The 16,296-nt window shown below is 43.6% G+C and overlaps 1 protein-coding gene and 1 pseudogene across 1 annotated transcript in view; both read right to left on the reverse strand.

The window, feature by feature from the left end:
* The window catches only part of si:dkey-32e6.3, a 93,302-nt gene extending 90,454 nt beyond the window's left edge, over positions 1 to 2,848 (reverse strand). Inside the window, exon 1 of the mRNA XM_041191750.1 lies at positions 2,594 to 2,848. The gene's annotated coding sequence lies outside the window, so the exon portion shown is untranslated. The remainder of the gene's footprint in view (positions 1 to 2,593) is intronic.
* A 1,936-nt stretch (positions 2,849 to 4,784) lies between these two features.
* LOC121280106 lies at positions 4,785 to 16,277 on the reverse strand (annotated as a pseudogene).
* Positions 16,278 to 16,296: the final 19 nt, after the last annotated feature.

A 16,296-nucleotide genomic window follows, 5' to 3' on the forward strand; every position in this document is an offset into this window, starting at 1 on the left:
ACATCCTTTTTTTCCAGCACTGCAGTGCTCTCCTTAACCAATACAGCCACCTCTCCTCCTTTTCTTCCTGTCCTATCTTTACTGAACACCTTGTACCCAGGAATATTTAACACCCAGTCCTGCCCTCCCTTGAGCCAGGTCTCTGGTATTGCCAAAACATCATAATTCCTTGTGGCAATCTGCACCTGTAACTCACTAATCTTATTTACTATACACCGTGCATTCAGGTACATGCAGAATAGCCCTGATTTAGACTTCATTGCTTTCGCCCTTACTCCAACTCCGCCTGTTAACTTATTGTTCTCTATTCTAGTGCTTTCCATCTCTCCCAGTATTTTGTGCACACTGGTATTACTCTCTAATATTCTCTCCCGGTTCCTGCAGCCCTGTTGAGTTAGTTTAAAGCCCTCCCAACAGCACTAGCAAAATTGCCCAGAGGGAACTCAGTTCTGGCTCAGTTTAGGTGCTTTTACAGCTTTTACAGGTGCCATCTCCCCCACAGCCAGTCCCAGTGTCCCAGGAATCCTGCACCATCTTTCCAGCCATGCATTCATCTGCCTTATCCTCCTTCTGTAATTACTTGTACGTGACACTCTGAGTAATCTGGAGATTATGACAGTTGAGGTCCTGCTTGCCAATTTTCTACCTAACTCCCTAAATTCTGTCTGCAGGACCACATCTCCATTCCTACCTAAGTCATTGGTACCAACGTGGACCACAACCTCTGGCTGTTCACCCTCCCACAGAAGAATGTCCTGCAGCTGCTCTATGACATCCTTGACCCTGGCATCAGGGAGGCAACATATTATCCTGGAGTCATGTCTATGGCTAACTAATGAATCCCCTATCACTGTTGCTCTTCCTTTCTTCTGCCTCCCCTCCTGTACACCCGAGACACAACCTTGGTTCTGACTGCACTCCTCTGAGGAACGAATGCCCTCACCAGTATCCAAAACGGAAAAATGATTAGTGAGGGGGACCCCAGGGGCCTCCTGCACTACCTTCCCAGTTCTCTTTGACTGCACATAGTGGTCACCCATTCTCTTTCTGCCTCCATGCTCCTAACTTGTTGCGTGACCACATCTCTGAATGTGCTGTCCAAGTACTCTCAGCCTCACAGATGTGCCACAGTGACCCGCTACCGTTCGAGCTTCGAAACCCACCCAGAGCTCAAGTTTCTGCAACTGGCAGCACTTCCACACTTCCTGCACATGTAGTCCTCTAGGTCACCAGTAATGTCCACGACTTCCCACATATCACAGGTCACGCATTCCAAATGACCAAGCTGCCCTGCCATGTCCTAACTTTACTTCCCTTATGTTAACTTTATTTTACTTTGGTTTACTTATATTACGTTACTGGCCCTGACTTCCCCTTATTCCTAGTGATCCTTACTGAAATCCAAGTAGCTAATTCTTTAAAAATAATATGCTTTTCTAATTTACAGCTTTTAAAGACACTCCCAGTACTAGCAGCAGGTTTTTACCAACCAATGAATTTAGCTTTCCTGTGATATCACTGTTTGATTTTGTTTATTGAAACTCAGTTCCAAAGGTGAGATTTACACCCAGGTCCATTTCTGCTCAGCTGCCCCTGTTCCCAACTTAGAATAATTCCTATGTATACCACACTGCTTTTCCCTCGTGCACCAAATTCCCATATGCGCCTAATTCGCAACTCACTCAGTCTCGGTCTCATTAACACGTGAGTGGATATAATTGCTCACCACCACCTCCTCGACGGCAATTAGGAATGGGCAATAAATGGGCAATAAAAGCTAGCAAAGCCTACATCCCATGAATGAATAAATTAAAAAAAAAACAAGGTCCAGAGAGAGCAACCAAATTCATTAATAAAGTGTTGGAGGCCTTGGCCCAGGTAAACGATAGAAGGCATATCCTGTTTGAGGCAGGAATCACTCCAAGAAACACCTCCACTGCCAGGGACAGGATTGCTATGGAAGTTAATGCCAGGAGCTTAGTTCGGAGGACATGACTGAATTACTGAAATAAGTTCAATGACCTCACCAAAGTTCTCGAGGGAAAAATCTTTCCTCTCACCTCAACAATTCTAATCTCATACTTGCAATGTCTGTAGCCTTGCTACTCAACACCCTTTCCCAGCTTCCCTTCAATATCCCAAAGTCACTACAATATACTTCAGTTCATCTCATTCTCTCTGTAATTCCTAATTTCACCACTACTGCAACTCTCACTTTCCCAAAGCTCATGTCTTTTATAGTACATATGAACTATACAACTATGACAGACCTGCCACTAAGACACAACATTCTTTCTTGCAGAAGACCAAAATCACCCTGCTTGTCCTCTACCCTATGGAAGAATATGTGCTGGCCATCATGGACAGGGGAGGAGTCCTATGAACAAGGCTGTGACAAATGGAAAGGTTGGAAAAGACATCACATCTTATCCATTTTTTCCCCTTTTTACTTCCAGCTTTCCATTTACACTCTGCATAACAAGCTGCAGCCAATTCTAACTCTGCTCGCCCTTGGCACTTAAAGCTAACCCTCATTTATCCCCTTCGTATCAGATAGTGATAATGTAGACATAACTCTGCCAAAGTCGCTCACCACAGCCATCCACGGTGTTCTTCGTATCTGTAACCCAGTAACCAGCTGGTGACCTGATAGCCTGATTGGAATAAAAGTAGTAGAGAGAACTGTACTAGGAAAAATGAATGGGTTATGCTGGAAGAATATGTAGTCCCCTATATTTTACCTTCCCGTTAACTGATTTTGAACCTAATTTCTGCTCCTATGTCTTATGGTCTTATGATCACTGTAACCTTGCCTTTCTTACATGCTTTTTCTATCTCCTGGTGTATCTTGTGCCCCACATCCTGACTAATATTCGGAGGCCTGTACATAACTCCCATTAAGGTTTTTTTACCTTTGCGATTCCTCAACTCTATCCACATCATCTGACCCTACGTCGTTTCTTGCTATCGATTTAATTTCATTTCTTACTAACAAAGCAACCCTACCCCCTCTGCCAACCTGCCTATCTTTTCGATAGGATGTATATCGTTGGATATTTAGCTCCCAGTCCTGATCCCCTTGCAGCCATGTCTCCGTGATGCCCACATCATACCTGCCAATTTCAACCTGCACCACGAGCTCATTTACCTTATTTCATATACTGCGTGCATTCAGATACAACACCTTCAGTCCTGTATTTCCCGTCCCCTTTTTCATTGTCGTCCCTTTATCTGATGTGCTTGAAGTTAGATTCCTAGCCCTTTCCAAACACTCTGTCCTATTTTGTGTTCTGGAGAATCTAATAGCATCTCCTGGGCTCTCCTTTCTTTTCAGTTTTTTCATAATTTTCCATGAAGTTGAATCCACCCCCCCAACACGCTAACCTGCTGCCTTGTTTCCCATTAGTCATACTTCTTGGAGTTTTACCCTTCCCTTCCCCCCCCCACCCACTCTCTAGTTTAAAGTCCTGTTGACCACTGTATTTACCCTTTTCACTAGAACATTGGTCCCAGATCGGTTCAGGTGGAGACCATCCCAATGGTTCAGATCCCTCCTGTTCCAATAACGATGCCAGTGCCGCATGAAATGGAACCCCTCTTTCCCACACCACTTCTTTAGCCACGTGTTTACTTCCCTTATTCTCGCATCCCTATGCCAATTTGCACGTGGCTCGGGTAGTAATCCGGAGATTATAACCCTTGAAGACCTGTTCTTTAATTTAGTTCCCAGTTCCTGAAAATCCCCAAACAGCTCCTCTTTCCTATTTTTACCTATGTTATTTGTCCCGACGTGGACCACAACAACTGGATCCTCCCCCTCCCTCGCCAATATCCTTTCAAGCCGGTCAGAGATGTCCCTTACCCTGGCACCGGGCCAGGGACTCTCAATCCTGCTTACAAAGGATGCTATCAATTCCTCTAATTATAGAATCCCCTATAACTACCACTTGTCTTTTTGCTCCCCTCTCTTGAATGGCCTCCTGTGCCACGGTGCTGTGGTCAGCTGGCTTATCCTCCCTACAGCCCTGTTCCTCATCCACACAGGGAGCAAGTACCTCGTACCTGTTGGACAAGGTCAAGAGCTGAGGCTCCTCTGTTCCTGAACGCAGGATCCCTCTACCTGCTTCACTTGCAGTCACACCCTGTTGACCCTGACCACTGACCGAATCTGAGGTACTTAATCTACCGGGTGTGACTGCTTCCTGAAACAAAGCATCCAGGTAACTCTTCCCCCTCCCGGATGTGCCGCAGCGTCCGGTGCTTGGACTCCAGCTCATCAATTCTGAGCCAGAGTTCCTCCAGCAACCAACACTTGCTGCAGATGTGGTCACTGCGGCTCACAATGGGATCTGCCAGCTCCCACATCATACAGCTACAGCACATCAGCTGCCCAGCCATCTTGACTTAGTTAATTAATTTATTAATTAGCTTGCAGTGTTTTTTTTTCAAATTTGGTGCAGATTTCCTATCAACCAATCAGGTCACAGCTTTCCTGTGATGTCACTTTTTCAGTTTTGGCTTCAGTTACTCTGTGCCCCGAGGTCACCGCTCTGGTGCTCCTCCCTCCGAGTCTACTCCCTGGAGACAAGGCCCTGAGGTAAGCTAGATTTATACTCACCGCTCCGGTGCTCCTCCCTCCGAGTCTGCTCCCAGGATTTACTCACCAATCAGCTGCTTTTTCTTTAAAATCTACTTTCAGAAGAGTGCCTCTCGCAGGTCTGGTGCACTCTTGAAGGCACTGCCTCTTCCTCTCTCTTTTTTTTTAGGTTTGAGGAGGAGGGAGGGATGGAAACACTGCAGCAATGTAATGTTTGGGGCTATTCCGTTCTTTGACAGTGGGTCCTCCTCGATTCCCTCCTATATAAATGAAAGCTTTTCCTTCTTTTTAATATTGGTGGATGTGTGAAACAAGTTAGTCACTCTTTTGGCTGAAGCTTGAGTTGGACTAAAAGCTTTTCTTACCTGATGCATTTTAGTCCCCGATATAGATCCACTGTGGACAATCACAAAAATGACATTTTTAGGGATTCTGAGTAGATTAGCAGGTGTAAATGATGTACAAAATATCCGTTTACAATCTGAAAAATGTAAAATCAAAAAAATAAAATAGTCACCAGAATAAATAATCCTTTGACACTTCAGTTTTAAGTATAATTTTCAATTATCTAAACACTTCCAACAGACAGGTCTCTATTGACATCATACTCTAAGATGAAGTCTCCATCCAGAATTGTTTCATGACAATCAGGACATTTGTGTTGTTGCTCAAGTGTTGGTTTGAAGGAAACATGTGCCTGAATGAAGCAGTGACTTAGTGTTAATTTTAACAGCAATTGTTAAGGTAAAGATTTTTTAAACAATGCTATGTACCTACTTTTGTTGCAGTAAGCATCTTTTTCACAACTGAAGTCAGATTACATGTTAGGAATTTTGCATCAACATTCAGAAAGGCAATGCCTTGTGGTTCGAAAATGTGTACATCAATCTGGAAACAGCAATTCAAAATGTAAGAGAATTTAATTGTCACATGAGAAAATCAAAAACAGCCACAATTAAAATATATTAGTTGTGTTGCTACTTTGGAAATGCACCTGGAAATGTTCGACAAGTTGCTGGATTTTAATCTGATGTTCATCTCATATTTCCCCAGGTTACGTTTTAATAATTCTTCATATGTTAGTTCAAATGTGACTTTTTTGGTTGGTCCAATATTTACTGACTCTTTAAACTTCTCAATTTTTCTTCCAGACATTCTTTGGAAATCAGAAAAAAAAACACAAATTCAAATATTATTGTTACATATACAGAATTCTAGTGATACATTCAGGAAAAGCTCTCACTGTCTTGCTTTCATGTGTTACTGTCCAACTGTGAGATTTACATCATAATGAGAATGGCTGCATTAAAAAAATATGCAAAGTTGGGGTCAGCAAAAAAAGACTTGCATTTGTATACTGCCTTTCACAACCTCAGGACATCCCAAAGCACCTCTCTGCCACTGAATTACTGAATTACTTTTGAATTGTAGTCATTGTTGTAGGGAAAGGCAGCAGCTAATTTGTGTACAACCAGATCCAACAAACAGCAATCAAATAAATGGCCAAATAATCTGTTTGACGTGTTAATTGAAGGGACTAATTCAAATGGACAGAGGAAAAAATATATAATGATATTGGAAATTTTTTTTTTAAATAGAGGTTTAGTCTGTGGGTGTGTCTGTGTGTGTCTTAATTGGATTAAAGCCAGCTAGTCTGGGTGCTTTGATGCATAGTAATTTTGAGATGTAAACAGAGGTAGAGGTACATTTTCATTTTGTTGAATAGAGCATTCAAGAGTGGGAGTGAAATCTTGCACCTAGCTAGCAGACACCAAGCAACATATTTATATTACTAATAAAATTGGTACTATGAAAGGAGTTCAAAGGGCCTGGTGATACAATGAGAATTTACATTCAAAGAGAAGTGCTGGGTATAACAGGAGGGAGTTTTATGTGTATAGGGCAGAAGCATGTAACATCAAAGCAGCTGTAAGCCTACATCTGTCTGCAAAGGAGCCAAATTGAAAGGAACCTCATTCTGAATTCATAAGGTGAAAATGCTTTACCTGGTGTCTGGTTAAGCCTATTGGTTATTGTTGCCTTAGTGGAGATTAATTTGGGAATTTGTTAAAAGTTATGATAGTATAATTTGTAGTCATGTGTATATGGTTAATTTGTTGTAACTTAATGAATATCTCATTTAATTTGATATAAAAACCTCTTGAGAACTGGTGGTCGTTTTCCTGAATTTGGAGCTGCATCTCAAACATACCAATTGAAAATATTGGTTATGACAGTTGTTTAAAGTTTCCCTCTGGGATTTTAAATAACAGCCTTTACCAACTGCTGTGTTATAACATAATTTAATCTCAGTTTATGGTATATGAATCACTCAAGTAGATCACAATCTTGTGATCACTCCACTCTATCCATTACTATGTATGATATCAGAGTTCAATTAAAAAAAAGGAATTGCAGTTATATAGTGCTTTTCATGATCATCAGATATCTCAAAGTGCTTTATAGCCAATTAAGTATTTTAGAGGTGTAGTCACTTTTGTGTTGTAATAAATGCAGTGATAATGACCAGATAATCTGTTTTTGTGATGTTGGTTGAGGGATGAGTATTCAATGGCCAGGATTTTTCGGTGTCAGACGGGTTTGGCAGGCAGGCCTGGGAGTGGTCGGGAAGTCAACCGCCGCCCGCGATCGGGCTCCGACTACGATTTCATGCTGGCTGGCCAATTAATGACAGCCAGTGTGAAATGCACGTCGCAGTGCTCAGTGGGGGCAGGAGGAGGGCGAGCGCTGAGGTTTGCACGTGCATGTAGGTGCATGCAGTAAAAGCTCCCTGAGGCACAGAGTTGCATCAGGGAGCTGAAGATTTTTAAAATTAAAAATGAAAAACTTACGCAATGTTATAAACATGTCGCCTCATGCGATTCTGTCACACAAGCAGGGTCATGTTATGAATGAAATTTAAACATTTTTATTTAATTTTTATTTGCTGCTGGAAACCTCATCTTGCCCATAGATGAGGTTGCAAAAAATTTAATTCAATTATTACTTTAATGGCCTTAATAAGCCTGTTAATTTTCGACTGGCGCGCTGCCGATTCCCGTGCGCACCCACAGGCTGAAATGTCATGCGAGTGTGCGATGATGTCGGGTTGCTTGTCTGACATCACCGCACGTCATTTTACACTCGCTCAGGTCAGGCACGCGCCCGCCCGAGGAGCGCTATATTCTGCCCAATATCGCTGAAAAGAGCGACATGTTGCCAAAGTTTTTCATCTTGTACCTATCAGGGCAAACACAAGAATGCCAAATTTCAAACGATCACAACAATTTATACCACAGGACAAAAGGTTAGCTAGTCGACTCTGATTGGCTGAGGCATTGCCATGGGGAAAGCAATGGGGAACTATAGGCTCTCCAAGCTCCTAGGTAATTCAAAAAAGGCGCAAGGCTTGAATATACTTCTGTTTGCAGAGAGTAGGTCCCTGTGAATGAATGTAGGGGATGGATTTAACAGCCTCCCAGTGGCATATTTAAAAGTAGCATATTTGGGGGCTCGTAAAGTAAAGGGGATGGCCTTCCCACCACCTCCTCACCCAGCCCCAACATTTCTCCCATATTATGGTGGGCGGGGAAGGGGCTGCCCACCCTCAGGCCTATTAAGGCCCTTAAGTGACCAATTAATGGCCACTTAAAGGCCTCATTGCACCTCTACTTTATGTGCAACAGGGATTAGGCGGTAGCAAGTTGGATAACCTGGCAGCATTCACTGTGCGGATTTCTGTTGGGCAGGAATTCGGGGGTTGGGGGTACCTCCTTTCAGAGGGGGGGGGGGGGGGGGGGGGGGTCTCCCACATCATTGTATCCCACCTTTAATCCTGTCCCCCAGGCCTCTCAAACCCAGCCCTCCAACCTCCTCAAAATCCTCTCCCCCCTTCGCTGGGATCTGCCAGCAAGGCCATTCAAAATCCCAGACTTACCTTTAAGTCTGGGCTTGAATACCTCTTCTTCTCAGGGACTCCCTGTAGTCTCAGCATCGATAGAGGCTTTTGCTTTAGGCAGAGATGCGCGAGCAACTTACATCATTGAGTTCCATTTTAATGACATCATGTATGCCCAAATAGATGGTGTAGCCAAATGTCTTTCTGATGGAACAAGCTGAACCTTTACCCCATGCATATGTCCGATATGTAGATGATACATTTGCAATCTTGGAATCTGCAGTCATGTGTAAGGATTTCCTTACAGGCCTTAATATGCTCCATCGCATGCTCCAATTTACATTTAGATGGAGCAGTCTAATGCTCCCTTTCCTTGACATGCTAGTTGAGAAATCTACTAATGGGTTCTCCACCACTGTCTACAACAAATCTACCTTTACCGGTCAATGTTGGAATTTGTATAACTCCACATGCTATAAAATTGGTCTTACCAACAATCTTGTAAATAGAGCCCTAGCCATTTGCTCACCTTGCAAGCCTGATGCAGAAATAGAAGGCGTCAAAGCTATCCTGTGGGACAATGGCTATCCTGATCAGAACATTGTTCACTGAGTATCGCGCAAACGCACAAATGGGTCAAGGCCATCACTTTCAGGTCTGAAAAGTGCCCAATTTACTTGAAATTACTTTGGGAAGGCAAACTAGCTAAAATATTTGAACAACAGGTTAAGTAAGCAATTTTACTCTGTCACTAAGCAGTGGCTATGCGAGTGGTATTTTCCACTTACAGAATGCTGCCTTCTGCCCAAAAAGATGTTCCGCCTATCACACAATTGAACAATACTGTGTATGAATCTCAGTGCTGGTATGATGTCAAGTACATTGGTCGTTCATCCCAATGATTGGCTGGTCGAATCAAACAGCGTGTTCCTTCAGTTGTTCGTAATAGGCAGTGTAAAGACTGTACTCAACCAAACCTCAAAGCAAAACTTATACTGTTAAATGTGATCCTGTGATTGGGCAATATTTGCTGAACAATCCTGAGTGTGTTAATAGCTACACTAATAACTCATTTAAGATAATCAGTGGAACTCATAACATGACTCATTTACACTTGCTAAAAGCAGCATATGTTCATATGAAAGGACCTGTTCAATGCAAACAAAGGGAATATTTTCAAGCCTTGTGCCTTTTTTGCATTACCTGGGAGCTTGGGGAATCTATAGTTTTCCCCTTTGCTTTCTCCATAGCAATGCCAGGGCAAATCAGATTTGACTTGCCAACCAATCAGCAACTGTTTCTCCTGCAGAATAAATTGAAGAGATCGTTTGAAATTTGGCATTCTTGCATTTGGCATGATGAGGCTGATGAAAAGCTTCAGCAACAGGTCTCTCTTTTCAGCAATATTCAAGTTCTGTATTACCAAGCGTCTGTTTGATAATTATTGGCCAGGACACTGGTGATAACTTCCCTGCTCTCCTTCAAAGGGGTGCCACAGGATCTTTTATATCCACCATAGAGCAAGCAGATGATCCTTGGTCTATTGTCTCATCTGAAAGATGGGGCCTCCAACTGTGCAGCACATGCTCTGTACTGCACTGGAGTGTCAGCCTGGAATTTTATACTTAAATCCTAGAGTGGACTTAACTCTTCAACCCAGAACATTGTGACTCAGAGGCAAGAGTGCTACCAACTGAGTCACAACTGACACAAAATGACAACAACTGCATCAAACATAAGAATTGCATCAAATGGCATTCATTCATATCTCAGCGGAAGAGTTAACTTAAACTGTGGCAGGAATTAATTATTTGATCTGGGCATTATTTAAGCTGCCAGCAGCATGGACATGTTACTTCTTCTAAAAGTAAAATATTTCTACTAAACCCTTACATCCTGCAGGCCAGTGTTTCAAGAAATGGTCAGCAGAATGTGCTGCCCCTGAATCAATATTTAAATGAGGACCCTGCTTTTTCCTGTTCTGTTTTCCAGTTTCCCAGAAATGAGTGTGATGCACAAATTGAGTGTAGATCTGGCAATACAGATCCCTGTCAGCTCTTCCAATTGGATTTGCCCGAGTTACAACTTTAGATTGGTTTGTCTCAATCAGTGAAACTACATATTGGATACAGATAATGTACTTGTCAGAAGCTATTTAATTAGGTGGAGTGTTTCTGTGACCTTGCTTTCCCAGCAGAGAATCTCTGTGTGCAGGCATCCAGTGTTGGAGACAGTGGCCAGAATTTTCCCCTCGTTGGCCAGGTTCAGCGGGAGCGGGCAGGGGCAGTCGGGAAGCCGGCCACTGCCCGCGATCGGCTCCGCATCGCGATTTCAGGTGGGCGGGCCAATTAAAGCCCGCTCTGCTTGGATCGCGAGCAGCAGCACTGAGCGCTACCTGTGCGGGCGGGGGGAAGGAGGGAGAGCAGGCCTGGCTTGCAGTTCGCACATACATGCGAGAGATTGCTTCAATCTTCCTGAGGCACGGAGCTGCCTCAGGGGGATTGAAGGGCTTTTTAAAGAAATTAATAAAGACGATAAAAAATTTTTAAAACATGTCCCCTCATGTGACTCTGTCACATGAGAATGGACATGTTTTTGATTCCAAAATAAAGTTTTTATTTAATGTTCATTTGCTTTAGGAAACCTCACCCCGCTCGTGGATGAGGTTTCCTAAAAAATGTAAAGGCCGCTTGGCCTTTTCGCCTGCCTGCCAACCATAAGGTTGGATGGGCAGCGTAAATTTAATTTTAATTAGCTTGTTAACGGTATTATTAGCCCTTTCATCTATCGGCGGGTGTGCAGCCGACTCTGGCGCGCACCCACCAAGTGAAGTATCACGCAAGTGCACACACCCAACATCATCACGCATCATTTTACGCTCAGACATGTGGGGCGCATGCCCACACGCCAAACATAAAATTCTGCCCAGTGTTACAACAGTATAACCCCAATTTTTGAACCTTCAATCTCAGCTAGCTTCCTGTGGGTGCTCAGAACAGCAGTATTCCCCTCATATTGGAAGACTTTGAAAAAGACAAGACTGCATAGAATTAATGAAACATTAGCCAGCTGGGTCGAAAACTGCCTTGGCAAGAGGGGATGATAAATGGACGTGTTCAGGGGCGGGAGGAGGGGCACTGCCCATTGGAATTTCACGTACCTATTCTCACTTCTTTGCAGTTCATGTTGAAATGGGCCCAATCCCAAAGATTTTCGTTCATCAAATTGTGCAGGGAATAAACTAATGAAGAATGGAGGTCTTTAGTTAAAAGCTAGGAAATTATTCTTACTTTACAAGTCCTGCAGTCTGTCCCCATGAAACTGCTTGCTGGTACTGTTGCTGAGCAACTTCTTTCTCTTTCACAGCTCCCACATATGTCACTCCATCTAGAGTCCTACAGAGAGAGAAATCATAAGGATAGTATAATGCAAATCTGATATATTAATTTTATCTTGTACCTACTCCATTGGTTTCTTCTTTAAAGCCACAATTCCATTTGTACTGTTTCAGGAGGAACATTCACACTAATTTAATATGCTTCTAATTATTAATTGCTGTCCTATGTTTTGACACATAGTTCATTGTGCACCTAGTAGGACAATCTTTAAAACACTGAGTGGTCACTGTACAGGGCCATGGCTGCAGAAAAGTGTGTGGGACTGTCTTCAAAACAGAGTTGAGGATATCTTTGAGACAAAGAGATTAGGAGATTAGGAGACCGGTACTAGACACTATGAACAGGGGAATCTCAGAGGCAGGGAGCAAAGTGGAAAATTTCAGAGAGAGGGGTAAATTGCAGAGTTATAGGGGTTGCAGAAGTCTTGGAATCGTGTAGCAAATTGAAAGAGGAAAGATGGTCGTAAGAGCACAGCAAAGTCAGGGAGGAAATAAGAACGAGACCTTGGTGGAATAAAGCGGGGAGAACTAAACATCATAGAAGAAACAATCTGAAGAGCATGGAATGTGCAGCAATAGGAGTTGACATCCGTTGCAAAAATCTCCAGAAAAAAAAAACTGTTAGAGAGAAAGGAATGGAGAAATACTCAAGTCTGGACTGTTCTAGATTTAAACAAATTTTTATCAAGTTTCAATTCTTATGAAAGAAGAAAAATCTTCATATAACATAGCATTTCATCAAAAAGGTATAATGGAAAGGAGGATTACATTTTTTGTCAAGATTAGTGCGAGTTAAGAGACCCTCAATAATTCTAATCTCTGATCGAACTCAATTTTGCAGCATTTGTCATTCTATCATTGATTTTTTACGGGTGATATACAAAATAGAAAGATAAGAGGGAATATTTTCTACCTATCGGGCAGGCTGGTCGGGAGCGGGCATGGGGCCAATTGCCGCCCGTTATCGGCTGCGCACCGCCATTTTACGAGGGCAGGCCAATTAAGTCCAGCCCAGCGTGACACGTGCCCAGAAGCGCTCAGTGCTACTTGTGCGGGCACGGGGAGGAGGGAGAGACGGGGCATAGAGCTGCCTCGGGAGATTAATTTCATAATAAAACATTGGGGAAAAAAAAGAAAATTAACAAACCTTTCATGAAACCACATGCCACCCGTGGATGAGGTTTCATGAAAAATGCGAAGGCCGCCTGGGCTGTTCGCCTGTCCGTCAACCTTAAGGTTGGACGGGCAGCCCTGACAAGTACTTTTAAGTGGTTCATAAATGGCTTTAACAGTCCTTTGACAGTTCGGCGGGCGCACAGCCGACTCTGGTGTGCGCCCGCCGAACTGAAGATCAGAATGACGTGCAGTGACGTTGGGACGCACATCACTGCGCGTCATTTCATGCGTCGGCATGCGGGGCCCGCCCCTGCACACCGAACAGAAGATTCTGCCCATTGATTTCGAAAGTTAAAAATGAGTCTAAAAGAAAAATTATCCAATAAGTTCTCAAATTACAAATGGAAGTCCCTGCCTATGAGGATGGTGGAAAGGACACAATGAATGATTTCAAAAGGAAACTGGATAGTCACTTCAGGGGAATAATCTTGCAGGGCTATGGAGATAGAGTGGGAGATGACACTGATTGCACTGCTTGCAAGAGAGACTTGATGGGTTGAATGGCCTCCTTCAGTTCCATAATAATTCCATGACTCCATGAAATTACTTTATAATTATATCTACAAGCTGACCAATTGGAAGATTGCTGGAATTTTATGCATTTCTTGCATAGAAATTGACAATACCATGGCTATGTATTGGTAATGTACTGCTGAATCTGAAATTGAACTTTTTTTCAAAATTGTTTAATAAACTGTTTCCCTTCCCAGTTCGCAGTACCACTTTTCTCCACCACGCTGATCATGCTGAAAAACATCAAATCAGAGCTACAATCATCAGGCAAATTCAAATAGAACCACTAAATTCTAAACAGCTTATATGTTAGTAGACTTGGGAGTGCTCTTACGTGTATTTAACTGCATAAGCAAGCTTGAAAGGATACGGCGGACAACTGGCTAAGCCATCTCTCTCCAGATCTGGCTTACCACTTAAAACTCCTGGTCTCATCTCTTAAAATTTCTCATTATTCCAGGATCATTCTAAAATGCAAAGGTAACCCGGCTTCTTTTCTACACTGCAAACCATTTTCTTAAACCCTTTTCCCCTGTCCCCTCCACCCTCACCTCCAGCAGTAAGTGCGAGAAGCTCCTGGATTTCTTAATCATTAAAATCGAAACCATCTGATCAGCTGCCTCTGATGCGTCCCTCCCTTACACCAGTCCACCTGGCCAAACTTAATTTAATGCTCCCCCCACCTCAGCTGTGAACTCACATCTTTCTTTAGTTTCTCTCCTATCTCCCCTCTTGCCCTCTTTTGAGACCCATCTTGTTCTCCCTCAATTCTATTCCCACTAAACTGCTGAGCACTCAACTTCCCCATCTTAGCCGATACTATTAACAATTCTCTCTTCAGGTGTTCATCCACTCCCCTTTAAATCTGCCATCATCACCCATCTTCTCAAAGAACCAACCCTTGACCCTACCATCCCATCGCCAACCTCTCCAAAGTCCATGAATTGTGACATCATCCAAAACCATAGCTTTAGTTTTCACATCTATGCTGACAACATCCAGCTCTACCTCACCACCATTGCTCTCGACACCTGCGTTGTTGCTTAACAATTGGACTGCTGATTCGACATCCAGTTCTGGATGTGCAAAATCTCCTCCAATTAAATATTGGGATCCTGAGGCCATCATTTTTGGTCCCCACTATCAACTCAGTTTCCTAGCTATTGACTCCATCCCTCTCTCTGGCAACAGTCTGAGATAAAGCCAGTCTGTTCACAACCTTGTTGTTACATTTAACCCTGAGATGAGCTTACATCATATTCATGCCATCACTTAAGACTTTTGTTTCATTCATTCATGGGCTGGGCCAGCATTTATTGCCCTAGTTGCCCTCGAGGTGGTGAAGGTGAGCTGCCTTCTTGAACCACTGCAGTCCATGTGGTGTAGGTACATCCACAGTGCTGTTAGGGAGGGAGTTCCAGAATTTTGACCCAGTGACAATGAAGGAACGGCAAGGTATTGCCAAGTCAGGGTAGTATGTGGCTTGGAGGGGAACTTCCAGGTGGTGTTGTCCCCATCAATCTGCTGCCCTTGTCCTTCTAGATGGTCATGATTGTAGGTTTAGAAGGTGCTGCCTAAGGAGCCTTGGTGAGTTTCTGCAGTGCATCTTGTAGATGGTACATACTACTGCTGCTGTGCCTCGTGGTGGAGGGAGTGAACATTTGTGGATGTGGTGCCAATTAAGTGGGCTGTTTTGTCCTGGACGGTGTCAAGTTTCTTGAGTGTTGTGGGAGCTGCACTCATCCATGCATGCGGAGAGTACTCCATCACACTCCTGACTTGTGCCTTGTATTTGGTGGACAGGCTTTGGGGAGTCAGGAGTTTAGTTACTCGCCACAGGATTCCTAGCCTCTGAACTGCTCTTGTAGCCACAGTATTTATATGGCTAGTCCAGTTCAGTTTCTGGTCAATGGTGATAATGGGGGATTTACCAATGTTGACAGTTCTTGCACTTTGTTAATAAAGAAACTAATTTTAACAATAATTACACATCAATCAGATTACTTAACATAAATACATAGTCTTGCATTTGATAATATAATTTTGTGAATCAACAGTTATACCTCACGGATTCGTAAGAACTCACGTACCACTGCAATCTAAGAACATATACCCACTGACCTTCCCCTCTCCGACGCTGAACGTTCAGTGCTTAGCAAAGGACTTAGTTTCATACCCTTATGCCCTCATCTCAATGAATTTCGGGCCTGGCACGATGCTGAGCTCTTCTTCCGCTGTCTTCGTCTCCGGGCTCACTTCTTTGGGCAGGAGTCCCCTCCCTGTTCAACAGATCCTTTTACCTACCTCCAATATTCTCCCTCCACCTGGACCCCTCCCTCTGGATTCTTACCTTCTCTTGATCTTTTCATTGAGAACTGTCAGCACGACGTTAGTTGTCTCAATTTCTCTGCTCCTCTCACCCATTCTAATCTCTCTCTCTCTGAACTTACTGCACTCCGTTCTCTCAGGTCCAACCCTGACATTGTCATCAAACCCGCTGACAAGGGTGGTGCTGTTGTTGTCTGGCGCACTGACCTCTACCTCGCAGAGGCTGAGCGTCAACTCGCAGACAGTTCCTCCTACCTCTCCCTGGACCATGACCCCACCACTGAACATCAAGCCATTGTTTCCAGGACTGTCACTGACCTCATCACCTCTGGGGATCTTCCTCCCACAGCTTCCAACCTGATAGTCGCCCAACCTCGGACGGCCCGC

The sequence above is a fragment of the Carcharodon carcharias genome, chromosome 7, assembly GCF_017639515.1.
Source record: "Carcharodon carcharias isolate sCarCar2 chromosome 7, sCarCar2.pri, whole genome shotgun sequence".
Classification (NCBI taxonomy): Eukaryota; Metazoa; Chordata; class Chondrichthyes; order Lamniformes; family Lamnidae; genus Carcharodon; species Carcharodon carcharias.